The sequence below is a fragment of the Cotesia glomerata genome, linkage group LG7 (assembly GCF_020080835.1).
Source record: "Cotesia glomerata isolate CgM1 linkage group LG7, MPM_Cglom_v2.3, whole genome shotgun sequence".
Classification (NCBI taxonomy): Eukaryota; Metazoa; Arthropoda; class Insecta; order Hymenoptera; family Braconidae; genus Cotesia; species Cotesia glomerata.
In genome coordinates, this window is record NC_058164.1 from 22,201,562 (window position 1) to 22,218,770 (window position 17,209).

General features: G+C 28.1%; 1 long non-coding RNA gene across 1 annotated transcript; it reads left to right on the plus strand.

The window, feature by feature from the left end:
• The first annotated feature begins 77 nt into the window (after nt 1-77).
• LOC123269887 lies at nt 78-8,244 on the plus strand. The gene is made up of 3 exons (XR_006510493.1): nt 78-326; nt 4,737-4,886; nt 8,130-8,244. It is a non-coding gene; the product is annotated as an uncharacterized LOC123269887 (long non-coding RNA).
• The last annotated feature ends 8,965 nt before the right edge of the window (nt 8,245-17,209 follow it).

Below are 17,209 nucleotides of genomic sequence, written 5' to 3' on the forward strand. Positions count from 1 at the left end.
CGGTGAAAGAGGAATCAACAAGAACGCTTGCGGAAAAAGTAAATTATGTGCAATTTCTCTGGTGAGTAATATAATAAGCATAACAATAATTAAATAAACGGTAATCATCAGTTGTAAGTACTTGTAAATGGCTGACCCATTAGTATTGAAAAAAATAATAAAAATGAACGCGTAATTAAAAATTAATCTTGATTCCATTGTTGCTACAATCGACTGAGGAAGTTATTAAAAGAAGACAAGAATCATAAATTGAAAAAATTTGTATTGTATAATGAATAATTGAGATCTTGAACATGTAGATAAATATAATGTTCAGGTGAATGAAGGTAATTATTTTTCGAAAGGTCTGCTGATTGCTAGTGGATAAGTTTAACTTTACGGTACATAATGTATTGATGGTACATCTTGTCATGGTTTGTAGAGCATGTAATCTTTTAAAAACTTCATTTATTAATTACAATTAAATATATATACATATCGCGCTATCAATTCCAAAAAAAGGAGTCTAAAATTTTATTTTTTTTTTAATTAACTTGAAAATTTTTACAATAGATGAATAATTGGGAAAATGAGAAAAAAACAAAAATTTTTTTGACATATATCTTTTGACTTGAAGCTAAACAATTTTTTAAGCCCAAAAAGCGTATATAAAAAAAATTTGATTATATATTTTTTGACTTTTTGCTTCAAAATATTAACCCATAGTGGTCACACTTCTTAAAAATAACGTAGTGGTCATACTGGGTCTAGTTGACCCCATGCACGGAAAAAATTGTTGCTACTTTGGTGTTCTTTTCAATATTTTCACTCGAGCCGTACATGAGAGTAACTCTTAAGAGCGATTTATAATCGCATTTTCAAACGTGTTTTTCTCATATATGTGATAAAATTTCGAAAAAAAACGCTTCGCTCTTCGATAGATAATTAAATTATCTATCGAAGAGCTCTTTTGGAAAATTTTCATTTATTTATGCATAAAATGCGTTTTAAGATTCCATTTGTTGTACAAGTATGACAGAGATACTTTCGTTTGTCCAATAGAGGGTGAGAGAGAGAAAAAATGTAAATCCTTCTTAAGACTTCCGTTGAATAAGTCAATCGTTTTTTAATTTTTTTAACTTCCCGCTAAGAAAATCGAAGATTTTCAGAAATCGGGAAGTTATTGTTTTCACCCCGTTTTACGAAAATCGAGTTTTCATCGAATCTCGACGTTTCAAGGTCCTAGAAAGCTTCCCTGATTATTCCCGCGATGGTGTCTGTATGTCTGTATATATATATATATATATATATATATATATATATGTGTGTGTGTGTGTGTGTATGTGGGTGTGGATGTATGTAAGCCTCTCATAACTTTTGAACGGCTTGACCGATTTGATGGCGGTTGGTGTCATTCGAAAGGGCTTGACTAAACTTAGATTTTTTATATACTTTGGAACGATTCGGACCGGTAGATTTTGAGAAATCGCAAAAAAACTACCAAAAAAAATTTTTTCAAATGGGGTTTTTTAGGAATAACTTTTAAACGGCTTTACTGATTAATTCCAAAAACTAATCAGCTCTTAACATGAAAAAAAAACCACGGCGATCGCCGCCAGTCCGGTCAAAATCGGTTGATTCGTTCGTGAGTTATCGTTGACGAAAAAAAACCGAAAAAAGTGTTTTTTCGGAATTACTCCGAAATTTTTGGTTCTATCAATTCAAACTTGAAGATTCTTCATGAAGCTTAAAAAACTGCGTCGAATGCTACCAACCGCGTGAAAATCGGTTCATTCATTCAAAAGTTATTGCGATTTGAAAATTTAAAAAATAGTTTTTTATCAAACTTCTATAAAACTTTTGAGCTCGAAGAGCTTAAAAGCCGACAAAAGCTATTTTTTTGAGCTCGGAAAGCTCAAAATAACACACAAATTGTATTTATGAGCTCGAAGAGCTCAAAAACGTCATGTGCAATTTCAAGCGTTTAGGTATAGGATTGGCGGGAAGTTGCAGGGATGGTCTTTAGGGTCAACCGTTTTCCTAATTTTTTTAATTGTTTAATTATAAAAAAAAATGCGAGTAAGTCAAATTTCGAAAAATTTGACTTTTTTTTACTAAAAACTTCATTTTTTAAGATAAATGAAAATGACTGCGGTTCTACTCCGGATATCACATACTTTGAAAAAAAAAGTTGTGTCATGTCGAGCTTTTCAAAAAATATATTTATTTGTGCAATTGAAATCGTAAATTTCCGTGAATCTCAGAAAATCTTCAAACAATAATAGATGGTACCACAGATACCATTTTGAATGATATCTTCGAAGCAAGAGCAACTCAAAAATTGCCTGAGATCATCTAGACCCATAATGACCACTACGGGTTAAATTAAAAATTTTCAGAAATTCAGAAAAATTAATTAATACAGATAGATTTTTATGTTAATTTTTTTTTCTAATTTCAACGTTTTAGCGTCCCAAAAATCTGTTTTTTCTTTTTCAATTTTCAATTTCCATAGCCAGAAGTTCAAACAATAAATTTGTGAAACAGAAAGTTAAAAAATCAATTAGAAAAAAGAAAATATTATTGGAAACTTGCATCAGTAGATTAATTTAGTTAGAAAATTCTGATAATATTTTGATTTTTAAATAGGACCATTAGTTCTAAAAGAATTAAAAAATAAAATTGCCTTAATAATTTTCTTAAATTTATTTGCTACGAAAAATTATAAAAATTATTAGATTTTTAGTGACTTAGACTGATAGAAGGATTTATTTGTATTAAATAATATTTGTTAATAGTATTAATCAACATTAATAGTATTAATCAACATTAATAGTACAAATCATTTATTACAGACCATTTTTTAGTATTAAACAAATATTTCTTAGTATTTAAAATGATTTGTTTGTATATAATAAATCTGATTTTCATTTATTAAATATTAATAAATCTTTTTAAATACTAACAAATATTTGTTAAGGACTAACAAATGGCTTCTAATAAATGATTTGTTAAATATTAAGAAATCTTTTTAACTATAAACAAATCCTTCTATCAGTGTAGTAGTACAATATTATCCGACGTGTTATTACTTGTTTATTTGGAATTAAGAAAATTAGTGAAAAGAAAATTGCATTAATGATTTTTCGAAATTTCTAAAAAAATAATATGTAATTTGCAAAAAAAACAAAATAATGAAAATTACCCGATTTTTATTGATTTTAGTACAATATTATCGGACATTTAATCAATTTTTAAATTTTTAATTAAAAAATTTAGTACAAAGAGAACTGCATCCATAATTTTTGGAAATTTTAAAAACATTGACTTGCTAAGAAAAATCATTATGACACTGATATCAACAAATATCTGACAATTTTTTTTATTTTGATTATAAATTAATTATAAAAAAATTAGTAAAACGGTTCACCCTAAAGGCCATCCCTGCAACTTCCCGCTAATTCCATACCTGGGCGCTTAAAATTGTACTTATGATGTTTTTGAGCTCAAAATATAATTTATGTGATATTTTGAGCTCGCTGAGCTCAAAGAGATAGTATTTCTATGCATTTGGGCTCTTCGAGCTCAAAAGTCTGATAGAAGTTTCATAGAACACTACTTTTAGAATTTTCAAACCGCAATAACTTTTGAATAGATCTACCGATTTTCATGCGGTTGGCGGCATTCGACGCAGTTTTATCAGACTCATAAAAAATTTTCAGGTTTTGATTGATCGAACCAAAAATTTCGGAGTAATTTCGAAAAAACACATTTTTCAGTTTTCTTTCGTTCACGATATCTCTCGAACAAATTAACCGATTTCGACCAGCTTGATGGCGATCGACGTGGTTTTTTATTGTCTAGAGTTGATTAGTTTTTGGAATCGATCGGTAGAGCCGTTTAAAAGTTATCCAAAAAAAACCACGTTTGAAAAAATTTTTTTTCTTAGTTTTTTTTTAAATTTCTCAAAATATACTGATCTGAATCGGTCCAAATTATACTTAAAATCTAAGTTTGGCCAAGCCCTTTCAAACGGCACCAACCGCGATAGAATCGGATGAGCCGTTTAAAATATTTTTCATATATACATATATATAATATATTTAAATGTATGAAAAATTGATGTGGGTACTCAAATGAAAGGTCTCGATGAGTGTAATGTCGGCGTGAGCTTATATCTTTAAAAATGTCAATAGTTCACAAGATACAAGATCATTTCTTAATTATGTGTTTAGAGATAGAGCATTTTCGAATGCAGTCTAAATACTTATCATCATAAATTGACTATTGGTGAGAATGATATGAAACCATGAAAAGGCACAACTCCAGGTCAAGACTTTTACGACGATACTAAATTTAACCATAAAGATCCATTTTATCATATAAATATACTGGCCACAAAATTATTCTGTTAATAATATAGATTATTGGATTTTTGTCAATTGTAGTATCACAATTTTTTGTTTTTAGTTACTATTGTCTAAATATGATTGTATAATCAGAAACAAGTATGAATTTTACTATAGAGTATAAAAAAAACATAGATTCAGGTATGAGCAGTTTTAGGCGACTAAAATACAAACGTACTTACAACTGTACTAAAATTAGTGGACATCTAACCGTTTTTTGATTTTTTACCGAATAGATTATTAAAAAAAATTAATTTCCTAAATCTAACTATCAATTCTGATGAAGTATTATATGTGAGTCCATAAATATACAAACTATAGGTAAACGAATCGATTTAAAATATGTAGTGTCCTCCGTTATCGTAAGTGCAAAGTGAGGTATCCCCTGAGAGTTCCGCTTGGTTCGTGACCACCCACGTACTGGCTCCGGAGCTGGAGACGGAGGACCGGAGTGAATTCAGAATTACGGAGGACTAGATCGTAGACGGAGACGTTTAGGTGAGTGCCAACGGCAACTAAAATCCCTCTTAAAAAACAGTCTTCTCGAAATGTTTACAACCGTCTGCTAGATTTTTTGCTTATACATTATAATTTATATATTCTACATTTTATATTCTACACTCTAAATAACAAATGCTCATGAAACATGTTTTCTTTTTTCATTTTAGCTCCAGTGATTATATATTATATTCTATGGGTTTTTAATGTTACAGTGAAAAATAATTCTGTTAAGAGTAATCAACTTTTAGTTTTTATGGGTTTTATTTGTGGAGTTACAGTATAGTACAATATTAATTACTGCGCAACCATAACATTACAGTATTAATTAATACATCATGTACATATTTAAAAATTTGTGAATATTTACAAAAACGATAACATGTTGATAATATTTTCATAATTCAATTAACGAACTGCAAATGTTCAGGAAACATATTTCGTTTCTTGATTTTAGCTCCATTGATTATATATTTTATTCTTACAAGAAAAACAAATTTTTTCTTAGAATAACGGTAGATAAGATAAGCGAAGGATATGTTATTTTAACAAATGTAATTACAAGAAAGTGAGGCTTCACTTATTTTCAGCCAAAAAAATCGAAAAATTAATTTAGGGTAAATGCACTAGTAGTTGACCGATCGTATATAAAAGTAATAATATTACTGTTAAATGGAGATTATATGGTCTCTAAACATTTTTTAATTATAACTTCACTTATAATATGCATCATTAATAGTATCTATAAGTTTTTTGCGTCGTTTATTATCCTAAAAATAATTCATTAAAATTACCTATTGTATTTTGAAGTAAATCAGTAATCTTCTATAGTTGCGCTTCTAAAAAGTAAATACTTTTTTTAATCAATAAAATAACACCTTAAGGATTCATATTAATAAACATAATTTTTTACAAGTCATTATAAGTTTTATAATAACTTTATAGATGCAATAATGGAAAAATATTGATTTAAATACAAGTTAAACTTCCAGTTAGGTACAAAGATCCATAAAAACACAATAGCTCCGTTAAATTACCGCGTCAACTACTATAAATTCTTGCCTTTATGAATAATAAACGCAAATTTTAGGCGATTGTTATTTCATTAAAACTGTTATTTTAGATAATTACCATATTTCTTAAATTAAAATAAAAAGTTGAATTTACTCATGTATAATTTAAAAAAAAATTGAGTGTTTTGTTAAACTTTTAGCAATATATGGTTAATTACTAAGTATTGTAACTTGAATAATATAAACAATATAATCCAGTAATCCTCAACAGTGAAAAAAGTATGCTATGGGTTCTGTTTGAAGTTTCCGTAAAAACTAATAATCTTTTATAAATTTTCAATTAAGTAAGCGTTTTTCTAAAAAAGTAAAGTTATTAAAAGTGTATTAACTTGAAAAGTTTATTTCAGTTTGACTGGAAACAATTTAATAGAATAAGTTCGGTAAAGTTGTTTTATTTATTGGTATAATTTAATATTTCTTTCTCCAGAAGAAAAATTGAATAATAATATTTGCTTGGAATAAAAGATTCAGCGGATATAAGAAAGTAAGTGGGTCAAAAATCTGTTCGGTGGAAACCGATCCAAACCAGAGTTGAGGTTTATAATGTAAATGGAAACTCGATAAATTTTAAATTTTGCGCTACCCAAATAAATTTAACTGGGAGCTACTTTGTCTTAGCTTATAAATATTTAGTTTGACGTTTTCCTCGATTATCAAGTTTATTTAAAGCTACTTAATTTTTACGAGGTACTTTATTATACATTATTAAAATTCCAAGATTGATAGAGGTTTCAGATTTTTGGCAAGGATATTCGACGTAATTTAATAAATCTCGGTTTGCTGAGACTTTTTATTTAATTAATGTAATTATCGACTTTTTCACTATTCAATTATCGTATTAGTGTCAAGCAATCTTCGTATTATCGGATTATAGTCTTTGGTAATTAATTTATAGAATGTGATAAATCTTAAAAAAATGGAGAGAACTTTTTCAACGTTTGCCCAATTCTAACTCATGGGATTTTATACTTTTGGCTGTAACTTAACAATTAAACTTTCAATTAAAATTCATTATAAAAAAGATATTCAAGCCTTTCTTCTTTTAAATCGGGCAAAATGGACTAAAATCTTAAAACTATTCAATTTGGCGGGCAATTCTAACTCTATAGTGATTTCTATATTTTCAGCTATAAGTCAGCATCCACTGTTTTGATCAAAATAATACTGAAGAAGGTCTAAGTCCGTGATGAAAGATAATATTAAGATATCATTTCATTAAAATCGGGTCAAATGGGCCAGAGTTCTATAACTTTTACATTTTAAAATGAGGCGCTAATTTCGGTTATAGTATTTTGGACTTCTTTCATGCTTTCCTTTGTATAAATCAGTACTATTTATTTTGTTATAAAATTACGGAAAATTTATGATAGGTAACATGAATTGTGGGTTTTGAGCAACAAAACATTCTAAGGCTGTCTATCTTAGCATTTATAATATTTCCTTATTCATAAATCATATTTGACATTTGTTTATTTTGGAATTTTTCTGCATTATATTATATTACACTGCATTATTTGAATTTATTATTATTATTATTATCTATATTATTAAGAGAGTAAGAAAAATTTTGTCATTTTTTTCATATTTTCAAGTTTTCATATCATTCTCACCGAGAGTCAATTTATTATGATTAGTATTTAGGCTGTATTCAAAAATACTCTATCTCTAGATACATAATTAAAAATGACCTTGTATCTCGTGAACTATTGACATTTTTAAAGATATAAGCTCACCCCGACATTACACTCATCAAGAGCTTTCATTTGAGTACCCACATCAATTTTTCATATATTTCATATATTTATATATACGAAAAATATATCAAAATGCATGTGGGTACTCAAATAGAAGCTCTTGATGAGTGTAACATCGGGATGAGCTTATATTTTTAAAAACGTCAATGGTTAAGAAAGTACAGTGCAATTTAACAAAAGTCATTATTCAATAAAGCAAAATTTTATTTATTTATAGTTCACAGGTCACGGCAGTCATATAGTGACTGCAAGGTTGCTAGTTATTATTATTATTATTATTGTTACTATTATTCTTATTATTATTATTACCATTATCATTATGACTAAGTATTATATTTTTCGTTCAGGATATTTCAACCCTATTATTACGTCAGTACAGGTTGATTCCACATTTATGTATTCTATTATGTTTCAAGCTTGGCGATTCCCTTTCTGTTGTGTGTATATGTTGAATAATACCTCTGGTACCCCTGGGCGCCCTCGCCTACCCCACATTCTCATCCTCAATCCTCATTCTCTTCAGTACATCCACCGTGTCACTACCTCACGCCTTTTCGTTTCAATGTTATTGCATTGCGATTTAACATAACAATGAACACACCGCAGGTCATTGTTGTGCTGCTGGAAAATATGTTAGGAATATATCAAGACGAGATTTATATATATATATATATATATATATATATATATATATATATATATATATATATATATATATATATATATATATATATATATAAATAAATAAACATAACATATCTTTTATATAGATTTAATTAAAAATCACAGTAAAAATAAACGAACCAACGTTTCAACAAGAAAACTTAATTAATTGCTTGCACAGAATATTAATTTTTGTTTTATATTTTTCAGGACGCTTCAATGTTTAGCACCAACTAATGGTAAGTTGAGAAATTTGTTAACTATTTTATATAATATAACAGATAATTTTCCGTAAAAATAATTAAAAGTCACAACGACAGATTCGTGAACTAGAAGTCAAAAGTACTTTACAATTTTCCTAGAATAACTTAAAAAAAAAGCTACTTAATATAACACAGCGTTAATTAATAAAGTTTAACAGTTTCTTCGTCGCTAATAAGTGCAACTCTAATTATACTTATGTCTATAATAACAATTGATACGGAGTTAAAACAATGGAACCTTAAATAGTAAAAATAAGTTTTGGCTGATATTTAAACTATAAACGCTCGTCCATTTTTCTTGAGAAACAGTCGTGCTAACTTGTATCCTCACTCTACTTTTGCCACTCTAAAAGATCTCCTTAAATCCGCTTGAACTACTTTAATAACCTAAGAGGCTAAGAATCTTATTCTCTTTATTTTCTAGCTTTATCTATTCTCAGGTGCCGAGTATTCAACTCAGAGAATTAGAGAATATCTCAAAGGTGTAGGATAATTATAAAATCTTTCCATAAAATTCAGGGCCGATTTTTTTTACTAAATAGTAGCAATATTTAAGCACGATTCGAAAAACCATCGACATTGAAAAAACCAAACAGACATAAAATAACGATGTAACAGTTGAAAATGGTGATAACTGGGGAAAATGAAGCAGAATAAATATTACCATGCAGAAATAAATGTTTGCTCGAGACTACTATTGACAAAGGTTGTGGAATAACCTCAGTAACAAAATGTGTGCATTGTCTATAAAGACTACCACTCGACCAGGAGTACTAACGTAAATTCAAGGTCCCTCAAATATTTGTCAGCCATCACCGTCAACTATCTTGGAAAATTATATTCTGTATAGTTACTAATTGTACTTTTTGGTTTCTTCTTTTAGTTAAAAGACATTCCTGAATCTAACAAGTCTTAGTTCCACTTTTTATTTATAACCTCGAGACCGTTTTAAAAATTTTTACTATTTTGTTAAGAAAATAGAGTTAAAACTTTTAATTTTAATTATAATTTTCAATTATTAACATAAGAAATTTTGTTCCAAGCTTTAGAATTCTGTAGCTTATCAACAGATTTTTATATTTGTACAACCATAGAGTATTCTTGTAGAAAATTGAAAAAGGTCTCCGGTAATTTCTTAATAAATTAATTTTTCAAAACTTATTCAGGATCGAAGTTGGTCGCGAAAAAATTCAAAGTTTTTTTACTTTTTGGGAATTTTTCAAACTGATTGCGAATTTTTAATTAAAATTATCTCTTTTTGTTACTTTTATAAATTCCTAAGTGTATTCCAATAACGTGATAATTTTTTTTTGTAAAAAAATCTTTTTTCAGATACTTTATTGATAAAAATTGTAGATTTTTTTGAAACAGCTTAATAAACATTTAATATGCTCGTAAAATAAAGGTTATGTTTTCGTCCAGCGATCGGTCCTCTGATATTACAAACATAAAGAGCCTAATTGAAATATAAAAAATAATTTATTCATCCACATAAACGTATTCATATACATAGAGAAAATATGAAAATAATAAACGTGGTTAGAGTTGTGCCCCCCTTAAAAATTTATTTATCTCTTGGGATGATATAATAACATAATTAATGACATAATAAATCCAGGTAACTCGTGACTCGTGACATTAATTTTATATTATTATTATCATTGTAATTATTTTTTAATTATTATTTCTCGCGCTGTCTCATTATCTCCGGCAATTAACAAATTTTATGTTCTTTCTCGGTTTTTTAATTAAAATAATCCATGATAAAGAGAAATCACTCGTGCTGTTACCCCCTCACCTGCTCTTAAAAATTCTCGCTGGATACAGACTAATAAAAAAATTAATTTCTCATTCTTATTACCCGACCATAAAAACCTCTCGGTGTTATTAAATTATCTGGATACTCTGACATGTTTATTAGTAATAATATTTTTGGTTTAAAAAATTCGAAAGTATGCATCAAACGTTTGAGTTAATTGTTTTTTTGAATTTTTTATTATTACGATAGAATTTTCGGTTTAGAAAAAAATTGACTTGAACAGGTTATGAGCCCAGGCCGAAAAAAAACTTTTGGATGTAATCGATTAAAAATCGAACGTGAATAGAACAAAATACTGCAGGTACGGAGTAAATCTCTTTGAGTTCAAAAATACAACTTTGATTTTTTTTTCAACTCTTCGAGCTCAAAATTCTAGTGGTTGTTGAGAACATATTTTTTGAAAATTTTTAATTGCGACATCCCCCCAACCAATCGTTTATGATAGAACTTGCAGCATTTGACTTAGTTTTTCACGCACAAAAATATTATTTGTCACTTATCAGACGATTTGACGTAAAATTTTGAAGTTATGTTAAATAAAACACTTTTTTGGAATTTTTAAAAATTATATATCCAAATTTATCGACAAAGATTTCTCTTAAGGTAGTTGGGGCCTGTAAGGTATATTTAAAGAAAATTATGAAATTTTTTTTATCAAAAGATATAAATATATTAATAATTCACCACCTAAATTTCAGATCAATTCACCACACCGTTTTTGAGTAATTAATTTTCGAAATTGCATCTTTTACACGTAGAGGTACACTGATAAAAAAATTAACTTGACTCAAGAGCCAAAATCTTGAACCAAAAATACCATTTTGAAGAAAATGATTTTCTTGAGTCAAGAAAATAAATTCTTGAGACAAGAAAAATTTACTCAAATCAAGAATAATTTCTTGACTCAAGAATTTATTCTCTTGACTCAAGAAACTCATTTTCTTCAAAATGGTATTCTTGGTTCAAGATTTTGGCTCTTGAGTGAAGTTAAATTTTTTATCAGCGTATAGAGAGATGGTAAAGTTAGTATGAACTCTTCCGTACCACTCGAGTTATGCAAATAATTTCATACTAACTTTACTATCTGTCTATACCTCTACGTGTAAAAGATGCAATTTCGAAAATTAATCACTCAAAAACGATGTCGTGAATTGATCTGAAATTTTGGTGGTGAATTATTAATATATTTATCTTTCATAATTTTCTTGAAATAAGTACCTTAAACGAATGAACCGATTTTGAGGTGGTTTGCGGTAATCAATTTTAATATGAAATTCCCATCTCAAGTCAAACAACCAATTATTTTATTAGCTGCATTTGCAATTAATTCTCCCCAACACAATATTTGTACTTTCAAACCTTTCAATCGTTTGTGAGTCAATTACTCCTTTGGCACAAACAATTGAAAACTTTTTCGCGTAAAATTTATAAATTCTGTCGACAAAAAAAGCTTCTTGAACAATTATATAATTGTTTACTAATTAGCAAAAGCCTAATAAAAATTCTTTTAGCCGTAACATTTGCATCTCTTAAAAAACATAATTTTGTTGTTTAGTATGCAATTGGCAGTACTTTATTTTCAAGTGTCCAGTACTTTTGAAACGTTTCTCAGGAGTTCTGCCGCTCCGAGACCGAGACAGTTTTAAATTCACCCCTTACTTTTATCAACTCTTCGCATCTTTCAGAGCATTTGCATTTTTACAAGCAATCGTGAGGGCAAAAGAGGAAACCCACCTCCACCTCCTTCCCTTTTTTTTTCCTCCCTGTCCCAACTTCTTTCCCTCTTGCAAGTATTCTTTTCTACCTGCAAGTACAAACTCACTTTCAAGTTTGACGATTGAGTTTCCGTTGAAAACGGGGGATTTCCCGTTAGAGTGATGGGCGCTCCACGTGATCATGGATTATACTAGGCGCCAACTTCTAAATACTTCAGGCGCCATTTTTTATTGATTAACATTTCATACTGTGGGTTAACTTATCGATTAGCTATTCAACTCGCTCGGGGGTAATTATTGCAATTAAAATGCTATAAAGCTAATTTGTTTTATGTTACAATTTGACGTTATGGGTTTTTAATGTTACATTGGCAAATAAGTCTATTAAAAGTAATCAACTTTTAGTTTTTATGAGTTTTATTTTTAGAGTTACAGTATAGTACAGTATTAATTACGGCGCAACCGTAAAATTACAGTATTAATTAATACATCATGTACTTATTTAAAAATTTATGAATATTTACAAAAACGATAACATGTCGATAATATTTTCATAATTCAATTAACGAACTACAAATGTTCAGGAAACATATTTCCTTTCTTGATTTTAGCTCCAATGATTATATATTTTATTCCTACAAAAAAAAATTTTTTCTTAAATTAACAGTAGATAAAATAACCGAAGGATATATTATAGTAACAAATGTTATTACAAAAAAGTGAGGCTTCATTTATTTTCAGCCAAAAAAATCGAAAAATTAATTTAGGGTAAATGCACTAGTAGCTGACCGATCGTATATAAAAGTAATAATATTACTGTTAAATGGAGATTATATAGTCTCTAAACATTTTCTAATTATAACTTCACTTATAATATGCATCATTAATAGTATCTATAAGTTTTTTGCGTTGTTTATTATCCTAAAAATAATTAATTAAAATTACCTATTGTATTTTGAAGTAAATCCGTAATCTTCTATAGTTGCGATTCTAAAAAGTAAGTACTTTTTTTAATCAATAAAATAACACCTTAAGGATTCATTTTAATAAACTTAAGTTTTTACAAGTCAGTATAAGTTTTATAATAACTTTATAGATGCGATAATGGAAAAATATTGATATAAATACAAGTTAAACTTTCAGTCAGATACAAAGATCCATAAAAACACAATAGCTCTGTTAAATTACCGCGTCAACTACTATAAATTCTTGCCTATATGAATAATGAACGCAAATTTTAGGCGATTGTTATTTCATTAAAACTATTATTTTAGATGATTACAATATTTTTAAATTAAAATAAAAAGATAAATTTACCTATGTACATCTTCAAGATTAAAAAAACGATCTATGCAAATTTTCTAATTGTTATGACAATCACTTTTGTTATTTAAAAAAGAAAAAAAAACAAAACCAAGTTGTCAGAGATCTAAAAATTTTAATATCATGCTTTTAGAATTTAATTTTTGTGTGACATTTTAATATATTTTTAATTATTTAAAAAATTCATAAAGATATTTTTCAATTTATATATCTGTTATTTAGTTCTTCAGACATTTAATTTCGATCGTTATCGAAATAAAAAATTATCTATCACATGTACAATTTATTAATCCCCTTTACTATATTATGATAAATTAAGAAATATTTAATTAGTTAGTACTGCATATGTAATTGAATAAGATAATTTTCTATATAAAAATATGCTAGCTAAACTTCAAATATCAATTTAAATTGAAAAAATAATCAATACTACTTGACCGGTGAACTACTAGCGCATTTACCTCACAAATTTTCTATAATATAAAACAAATTGAAAATGTCTATATAAATTTATATTTATTCTTATACATAGCGCTTATTTACAGCAAGCTTTTCCTGATATATTGGATAGAACTAGATGCACAGAAATGATTTATTCGGTAAAATTGATGGTACATTAGTAACTCTAGCCTCGAAATAGCAAGGAAGAACAAACAAAAGTATAATACCAGTTATAATTCAGATTGCATCTGATTTTATATGTGTAACGTGGTATATCTAATTCTTAACGTAATTCATCGCGTCATATGAGAAGCTGCGGTACTCTCTTGTTACACGATACCTATAAATAGGTCAAAGCAGCTAAGATACTTGGGTTACATTCGTATTAGTACCTTGTACTTATACTTTTATTATTTACCTTATATTATACTTATAATTATGATAGTTATTATTATACTAGTTATTATTATGCATAAATAATATGTTATGCAGTCACCCACAATATTACTCATTGCATCTCGACCTTACTTTATAATACCGACCGCGCCTTTTTAAACCGCAAGTATTTTTAATGTTTTTTGCTTAAAGAATTTTCCTTATTGCGTTACGTGTCCTTTCACGGGTATTAGGTGACCGCGGTTTTTATTAGATAATCGATGTTATACTATTACTCATTTTTTTATGTATTTATACAAGAATACACTCGTGATTGTAAAGAACATGTTCTGAAAGATAAATTGGGCTCGTACATTCGTGTTTAACAAGGAATTTTCAAATTTTTTATGGAGAAGAGGAGTGACATTTCCTCAAGGCTATAAAATGTTATAAATAATCTTATTTAACTGTGATACGATGAGTTCGCCTTTAGAAAAATTCCTAGCTTCTCAAATTGTCTAATTAATGATTCACAAAAAATTACATTGAGTATTTTTGTAAATGAACTGTACTACGTTCTAGATCGTGAAATCCCGAGTAAAATGAACCCATACAACCCCTATTAATCATCAGTTTTTCATAGAATTAACAGCATTAATATTTTATTAATCAATTAATCAAAAATTGACCTGTGACGAATCTAGTCGCGTGACAGCTTATTTTACGTGAAATTTTAAGAGCTTTTAAACTACCCAACTTATTTTATTTAAAAATCAATATTTTTCAGCAGTTTTAACATTAATCACATTTATTTTACATCAATACAACTTAAAATCTAATATCAACATAATTTTTTAGTCGAATAAATTTTTCTTGATTTTTTCTTCTATGTTGAATCAATTCTAGTTGAATCTGAAGACACCCCAATACACTCACACACCTGAAACTTTGCTCACCTTTTGTTAAATAATAAATATTTAAATAAACCCCTCACTTGAGGCTGCACATTGGCCAGGTAAAAAGCAAATTTCAGGCGTCAGAGTACGATTGAGGTTTGGTCGCTTTGTTGTTCTTCTGCATCACTGGAGTAAAAACTTCGACTAAAGTCAGCTATATATATATATATATATATATTAGACTGTGCCAAATAAATCGAAGATTTTTTTTTTTTCGGTCCCATATCGAAATTTCGTTTAAAGTTACGAAAAAAAAATTGTGTCAAAATTTGAGCGTTTTATCTTCATTTTTCAATTAGCGCTCGCAAAAAGAAGAATTTTCGCCAAAAAAAGTTTTTTTTCACTTATTTTTTGGTTGTAGAAAATTCAATACCCTTGGTATGGTTTTGTAGGAAATTAAATTCTCTACAAAGATGATTTTTTGTCGAATTTAAAGAATGAACAGCTTCTTTTTAATAGCTAATTTAATTAAAATTTTTTCGATAATTTTTGTTTTCAATTATCGATGGACACGTATAAAACTACTTCTTAACGAAAAGAACTGACTAATACAATTTTTTTAGGAATATTTATGATCTAAAAAAATAGTTTTTATGCTTCAATTGATTATAGTATGGTACCATAGAAGTTAAAAATAATTTTATTAATAAAAATAATGAAGACAAAAAATTAATTTTTTATTCATAAGTCTCATTGACTTAAAGATTATTCATGCTTCAAAATTAATAATATATTTTTTTTCTGTCATTTTTATTCGTCAACGGATTTTTCTGTAGCGCCCGTAACTCAAAACGGTACTTGTAGTCTAGCCAACAAGTGCCTTTTTGGTTAACTTTTTTCAGCAGTCTCCGAAAATTATTATTGAGCTGTCATTCGATTCGGAATGGCATCTAGATGATTTTTGAAAAAAAATGAAGTTCCGCTTGTAAAAATTGCAAAAGTTATCAACAATTAACTGAAAAAAAGGGGATTTAGTTTTTTGAAAATATCTCAAAAAGTCTTGAAAAAATCTTAAAATAGTCTTTAAAAAATCTTACAGCGACAGAGCTCCGGAACATAATTAGCGTCTTTAAATTGTCTAAAAATGATCTAAATAAATTAGTCTTTAAACGATCTAAATAAATTAGTCTTTAAATGATTTAAATAAATTAGTTTCAAAAAAATCTTAAACATAAATTTTGAGACTATTTTGAGATGAGCTAACAGCGATAGAGCCCCGGAACATTAAAACGGAACGTCTTAAAATTGTCGGATATAATTTTTTAACAATTATAAATTCAATTTAAAAACATCTTACTTAAAAATATTGCGTTTAGAAAGTCGTAAAATCGTCTAAAAAATGTCTAAAAATTAATTTTCCCAACAAATTCGAGAACCAAATTTTCAAAAATCTGTTCTCGGAAATTTTTTTTTAGCGTCTTAAAAGAGTCTTAAAATAGTCTTGGTTTGTGTCACGTTTAAGATCCTAAACAAACGACAATTTTAAGTCGATTTTTTTTTACACGGGTGGAGCAATTCTTGGCAGTTTTCAGAATAGATCCCCGTGGAAAAAATTAAAAAAATTTCATTTTTCAGTTTTTTGTTAATAATTTTCGTTGTTGCAAAATTAAAAACTTAAATTAATCGTCGAAAAAAATTTTTTCTTCAAAATATTAATAAGGAAGTACAAGCGCTAGACGGGGTGGGGATAGGTATCGACTCTAGTGCGGTAAGGGGAGAGCAGTAACCATATGATTTTTCTCAATATATAGATAAACATGTTGTCTTCATTATTTTTGTTAATAAAATTATTTTTTTGCTCGACGGGCAGAAAGCGTTAACTTTCGGCCCGCTGCTCTAAACGAAGTTGCCCCTTTCTGCCTTCGTCGAGCAAAAAAATAGTATATACTCCACGGGAAGTAAATAAGAAAGCCTCAGATCACATGTTTGTTGACCTCGGCT